A 7,612-nucleotide genomic window follows, 5' to 3' on the forward strand; every position below is an offset into this window, starting at 1 on the left:
GCTGTGGGTAATGTAGCCCAAGAATCATGGCCTCCCAACTCAGACCTGCCCTCCACAGCACCTGTTTGAGCAAACGTGCTATATGCACACCCTGCTAGGCCTCCTGGAGTGAGCTTGACTTTGATAGAATGAAGAAAATTCTGCCAAGGCCTAAGTCCCTCTGCCACTATCCCCCACCCTTGCAACAAGACTTCTTACATATCAACCTTGACCCAAATGGAAGTTGACTTGGCTTTACTGTTGGGCTCAGTGATTTAAGTGACTTTCTTCAGGCTACCTGGATGGCCCAGTCAGTAGAGCATGCACTCTTGATCTCGCGTTTGTAAGTTTGAGCTCCATGTTGGGTGCAAAGATTACTTGAATATAAAATCTTAAAAGAAAAAAAAAAGTGACTTTCCTTTTCCTGAAGCAAGCAGTTAGTCCCTCCTAGGACCCAACTCATACTGTTTGCTCCTCACTCCCTCTTTCTTGTTGGGAAATCAGCATGTACTCATCTAGGACCAACCACCATTGGGGAGAAGGAGTTGCTATGGGAACTCTTAATTTTAGCACACCAATGTCACTTTGGCAAACATGGGTTCACTCCTAGAATTTTCTAGACTGATCACATGTTATAAAACTTCAAAACTGTTCCTAGAACAAGAAGTCATATATTTTAATAAATCAAAGGGTAAATCCAAAGCCATTTTTAAAATATCAGCTCAGGGCACCTGGATGGCTCAGTGGGTTAAAGCCTCTGCCTTCGGCTCAGGTCATGATCTCAGGGTCCTGGGATCAAGCCCCGAATTGGGCTCTCTGCTCGGCAGGGAGCCTGTTTCCCCCCCTCTCTCTCTGCCTGCCTCTCTGCCTAGTTGTGATCTTTGTCTGTCAAATAAATAAATAAAATCTTTTTAAAAAATAAAATAAAATATAGGCTCTCATGACACTATGAGAAATGCCGCCATTTTCCCTCACCCCCAGCAGTTTATTTCTAAATGGGCAGACCTAGCAAACTGGCTACAAGAATAAGAATCTGGCTCAAAGATAAGTTTTCTGCTTTGATATCTTAATCTCTTGATAACAAAACACTCAAAATGCTTATCAACCCTTATGCTCATGGGATGGACATATCTGACTAATCACTTACTTTTAATGTTTTATAATTAGGAATTTTGAATTTAGACAGAGTAATAAAGTGAACTCCCAAATTCCCATTACCCAACTTCAACAATTATAGACTTATGGCCAATTGAGATTTGTCTATATTACTACCATTGGGTCCTCTCCCAGATTATTTTAAAGCATATCCAAGATATCTATCACTGCATCAATAAGTAGTTTCATATTTATCTATATAAAACTGGAACTTCATTTTTAAATATAATTACATTATCACAACTAAAAATTTAACAATAATTTTTAATTTTATCAAATCCTTAATCAGCAGTCAGATTTCCCTTGATCTTCGTATAATTTATTTCTCTGGATTTTCCTGTAAAACTCAAGATTGAAATAAGAGACATACATTTCAACTGCTGACATATCACTTAATTCCCTAGATTAAATTAGCATTTTTTTCCATACTCTCCTTTTTTTCTCTCTCTCCCCTTTTTCTTTCTTCCTCTCTTTTCCTTACAATTTGTTAGTTGAAGAAAAAGCTCAGTTGTCTGCGTTTTGCTGTTTACACCATTGTGGTGTTATTTAGCTTGTTCCTCTTTCCCTTGTTGTTCTTAACAGTTAATCATTCCACCCTTAACAGTTAGTCATTCCACAATTCCACTATAATTTCTGAACCTACTTTTATGACTAAGGACCCAGCAGGGCTTCCTCATCTCCATTCTAAACCTTAGGCTTCTATCTCCTTAATGATGGAAACCTCAGGTTGTATGATGTGCTAAAAAGAATACAGGGTTTAAATCTATCATCCACCTACTAGATGATCTTGGGCAAATAAGATTCACACTCTTTGATGATAAATGAGGATACTAGTATCACCTTGAAAAGTTAGTTTGAGAATTACAGGTAATTATTATAAACAGGAATTGCCCTGAGTGGCACATCGTATGACTAATCATGTACCCAAGGGGCAATGCTACACGGTGGATGTAGCACCAATTTTGGAGCCAGACAACCTTGAATAAGACCATCTGTAGAGTGGGAATAAAATATCCATTTTTGTCCTTAGGATCAAAAAGAAAACGTATGTGACATATATTGCCCAGTGCTTAGGCCATAATGAGTATAATAGTTATAGATGATGATAATGGTGTCAGTTTATCAAAGAGGCTAGAAGACAGGGGAGATTGAGTTCAACATATTTTTTTTCCAACATTCTCTTTGATACATGCTTCCTTCCCATAATTCTCATTTTATCTTAAAAGCCAAAAGCCAAAACTGTGGATAAATACAAAATGCAATGAGAATATAGAAGAGGGAACAAATAATTTTTCCTGAAAACACCAACAAATACTCCCCAGGTGTCTTGACAATTGGACTGGGTCCTAAAGATGACTAGGTATTTGCCAGTTAGAAAAAGGGTATATCAAAAGGAATAGCACTGGCAAAGCACAACACAGAGAAATGGGTTGGGATTTATCTTATTGGCAGTGGGGATTGGGATGATGTGGTTTAAGTAGGGGAATCTTTTCTGTGATAATCTTTGTCAAGGTAAGAGGGAGGGAGCAAATGGGAGAGTTCAAGTGATATTGTGAGAAAGGAAAGTAGGTTAGGAAGACATGTAATATACCAAATAAAAGCTGTTAAGAGACTAATGCAATGTCAAACCACATCTGTCTGCCACAATTTTTATCAAAGGATTAGATACATCTCTGAAGATTGCATTAAGAGGGTAATGTCTTGGGGCCCTGGGTAGCTCAGTCGGTTAAGCTGCCGACCCTTGGTTTCAGTTTAGGTCATGACCTCAGAATCCTGGAATTGAGGCCCTTGATGGTCTCCATGCTAAGTGGGGAGTCTACTTGTGGATTCTTGCTCTCCCTCACCCCTCTCCCTGCTCATTCTCTCTTTCTCTTTATCAAATAAATAAATAAATCTTTAAAAAACAAAAGAAAAGAAGGAGACATCTTGCCTGTAATGATCATGGAGTTGGTATATTTGAAACTGAACTAATGAATAAACAGTTATGTAGAACTTAGGCTCATCAATAGAATGTGGTTCATGGCTTTAAAAGGGAACACAAAGTTGTGAGGGTTATTCCTAGACTTTTCAGGACAGGCCCATGGAAATCACAACCTCCTCAAATGCCATCATTGTTTCAGATTCCCTTAGAGTGGAAAGGCAGCACACACACACACACACACACACACACACACACACACCCCTCCCCTACCCTCTGTCATGATTCAGTTGTACTTATGCTAGTGTTTCCCAAAATGCATTCTATAGAGCTTTATTCTACAGATGCTTCATGGAAAGACGGAGAGAGAGAGAACTGGAGGAAGGAAAGAAGGCTGGCTTTCCAAACCAGCTTTGGAAATTCTGGCTAAAACAGAATTTAAAAGGTTTCTTTGCTGCAGGACTTCTCAGAGACTTTGTTTAGTGCACTACAAATCTCCATTATGAAAACAAAGTATGGAAGGTTTTAAGAGAGACCCCCCCTCCTCCCACCAGAAGCATATTGTATGCGTATTCTATATGCAGTTATACTGGGGGAGGGGATACTAACATCAGCGGTTGTTAACTGCTTCTTAGAGATATCTCAGGACCTGATTTTGATGGCAAAGATACTGAGCTAGCAGAGATATTTCTGCTGCAATTATTGCTGAGTGAATATAGACATAGCGGGAATGGAGGTCCTTTACATCAGTCAGGTTTTTTTCTATTTATTCCAGACTAGTGTGCATAATTATGAATGAGCTAGACAGACATTTCCCACACACACAAAAGAGAAAGCTGTTTTACAGCCTGTGCCAACTCATCTTCTAAAGCCCATGGGGAGAAAGCTCAAAGTGGATAGAAGTTGAAAAGAGGTCCTCACAGACAGAGGGCAAAGAAAAAGCTCTTTGGGTGCTGAAACATCTCTGAGATTCCACTGCTAATGTCATGCTCTCAGGAGGCTCAAACTGGAATCCAGGATTGCAAGAGAATGAGCTGCTCTGTCAAGGAATGAAGTGTGCTTAATTGCCCTACACACACACACACACACACACACACACACACACACAGCTCTTTCACAGTTCTGGCCTATTCATCCGTGCAGGTTCAACCATACCAGCCCCTTATCCAACCAGGGACAAAACTAACTCTATGTCATGTTCCCCGTGACCACCTTCAAGATGCAGACATGGTCTAAAGTCCATCTGCAGCCCTGTTCACTGAGCTACACTACCCACGCAATGTCCTCCAACCTGTGCACCTTCAGTCTTGGAGGGAGGTCATAGACTCTGCTGCCATCTTGGAACCTCCATACCTACTCTTTGCAGAGCCTAAGTTAGGGAGCCCCACCTGATTCCTGGAGTCCCGATGACGCTCTGCTTCAGTCCTATGAAATTCCTTACTTTTATAAATACCCTCTTCTATTGCCTGAAGCTGTTTCAATCTGTTTCACTCTCTCTAGAGAACTTTCTGCAGTCATGGGAATGTTTTACTTCTGCATTGTTCAGTACAGTAGCTGCCAGCCAGATCATCTTCCCAGACCAATCATTTGCAAACCATGTCAGCAGCGTTTGGCACACACTGGCCATGTGGCAATGGACAGTCAATTTACTGAGCCTCAAATCCATCATCTGTATAGTGGGTTAATTACACATGCTTCATAAGGACATTGTAACATTGTGTTAAATGAGAAAACACTTCCAAGTGTCCATAGCAGGGTCAACCATGTGCTTGGTGAATGTATATTCCTTCTCTCTTCATCCAAAGGTAAGTCCAGTGTCTAAAATGCTCAGACGGTTCATGTTTCTCTGGGTAACCTCAACACTGCCTTGTTTATCCCTTAAATGCTAAATCCCATAGGGCTTGAAATTAGAAAGCTTTAGATCAGTGATTGGAAAATAGTTTTTGGCTTTCCTATTCTGCAACATATCTCAAGCTGGTCTCCTCATTCTAGCACTGGTTTCTGGAAAGCCTAGCCTCAATTTCCTTCCTGCATCAATCAAAGAGCATCCCCTTTCTGAGGGAGGCTGGAAATGAGACCCATTGTTCATTTGCATTGTGCAAACTTTCCTCAATTATAAAGAAAAAAAAGTCCCTTAAAATGTGTAGGTTGGAGGATTTACTTCCTCCCTCTAGAAGAGGTCTGGGGACAGCTGGTAGGGCAGCTGCAGCCCAAGAGGGAGGGAGATTGGTAGAGAGGCATCTCAAGGTCCACTCCTACAAGAGAGCAAAGCTGGTCATGCTCGTGTAACTCATAGATCTGCTGGAGTCTTCATAGCCATGGAGACACAGGCACAACTTTCTGGAGGCCCACTTATCTAGTCTGTGGCCTCCCCACATTTCTCCAAAGTCCAGGGTGCTTAGAAGCCTTATAATCTCATTGTCTCCTCTACTTCTGGGGTTCCTACTTGCCTCATTGTGGGATGAATGCAAAGCTTTTCTTCAGCTAAAACACTATACATATTAACAAATGGAATATAGAACAGAAATCACTCATGCATAGCTGGAGTTTCACCAAGAGATCACACAATAAGAACTCAAAAAAGATAGGCTTTCTTGTCTTCCAGAAGAGAGCCACCCATGTGGAGCTCCTCCCTGGTCTTCCCTTCCCAGTGCTTGCTGCCTCCCCTCTTCTTCCCACCTTCTCACTCTTACTGTTTCTTCCTCGATTTCCCAGAAGACTTCAAATGACTCGCCTATACCTTGGTAAACTATTCTGTACCAGCTAACTCCACTTGTAGATCTGGATTGCTAAATGAGTCAAGACAATCAGCTCACAAAGTAGCTTCTCATTTAACAGAAGCATCCTTTCTCAGAAGACAATGGTGAGGTCAATGGTAATGTTTTTTCCTAACGCAAATGGAAAATGTCATAAGGAATTACCATAGTTCTCTCTTAGGACACCTAACAATCTTTTAGCTGATGCCATATGTCCTGAGGGAGTGTTAACAAGAGGTTCAAAATTTTGGCCACAGTTAATGTATCTACCCATTATCAAAATCATATCTTATGATGCTTCATAATATTATAATCAGTATTAAATATGAAAATAATATTATTACAAAGAAGAGTGAGATGATTCTTACTTGGAAAAAATATCTTTTTAGGAATCATTTGAGAACTGAGTTCTATAATTCCATGATTCAATAATAAAATTATCTAACACTTACAAGCTTTCCAGGAAAAAATAAATCTTGAAAGCCAAGGAATTGAAACAAGTAGCAGAACTTGAAGCTGAATAGTTAGAAACCCACAAACAGAGAAGAAAGAATTAGGAGGGAGTATGAACAGGATTTGATATTCCAGAAGCAGGTTGTTGGTGGAAGAATAAGCATGAGGGACTAGTTTAGACCCCTGCGCTGGAGGCTAGGGGTTAGGGTCAACTAGGGTTAGAACATCCAGGAGTTATGAGGTCCCTATAGAAGAAGCTGTCAAATGGGGCCTTTGATGATGATTGAGTTAAGATGAGATCATTAGGTGGGTCCAAATACAATGGGACTGACGAAAGGGGAAAGTCTGGACAGAGACAGACATGCACATAGGTAGAACATCATGTGAAGGTGAAAGCAAAATTCAGGATGATGCCCTCACAAGCCAAGTAATGCCAGAGATTTCCAGCAAATCACCAGACACTAGGAGAGAGGCATGGAGCAGATTTTCCCTCCCAGCCCTCAGAATGAACCAACTCTGCTCATACCTTGATCTCAGACTTCTGGTCTCCAGATGTAAGACAAAGCATTTCTGTTGTGTTCTGAGATGCGCAATTTGTGGTACCTCACTCCAGCAGCACTAGGAAACAAATGCAGCGTCCTTAGAAAAATTCCCAGAAATGCAAATATTTGGTCAAAAGGTGTGAATATTTTGAATGGTCTTAATATATGTTGCCAGGTTGCAAAATTTTCCCAATTTTATACTGATTTTGAACGCCATTAACTGTGAGAGTATTCGTTTCAAATGTAACCTCCCCAGAATACGATTGTTTTTATAAAGTTTGCTAATGTAGTTGACAAACTGTATCACACTGATTTTGTATTCAAATATCTTTGATTACCACTGAGATTAACTACTGTCTACATTTATTAGCCATTTTTGTTTTCTATATTGTGAGTGCTAGGTCCTGTCCATGTCTTTTGAAATTATGTTCACATCTAACTTTCAGAATTATGCACCTTTTTCCTTTGCTATTTGTATGAATTCCTTTTATAGAGTGGATAGTAATTCTCTTTCTAACACACTCAATGAAAATTTGTCTCCATGTGGTGTTATTTTTATTTTGCTTCTTATCCTCTGAATATATATTCTGACAGAACTACATTTTTGAGGGATTTTAAACTTAAATATGTCAAGATGCTTATGTTAGTTATACTAGGATAAAATTTTGCTATAAAATATACTTATTTAATTCATCTAGAATATATTATTTGGAGATAGGGTGTTAAGTGGGCATTTACTTTGTTTTATTAATAAATCATTAATCCAGTAACCCCATACCAAATAATGATTTATCCTTCTCAAAATGATG

This window comes from Lontra canadensis, unplaced genomic scaffold (assembly GCF_010015895.1).
Source record: "Lontra canadensis isolate GAN:19392208 unplaced genomic scaffold, GSC_riverotter_1.0 scaffold105, whole genome shotgun sequence".
In the NCBI taxonomy this organism is placed as follows: Eukaryota; Metazoa; Chordata; class Mammalia; order Carnivora; family Mustelidae; genus Lontra; species Lontra canadensis.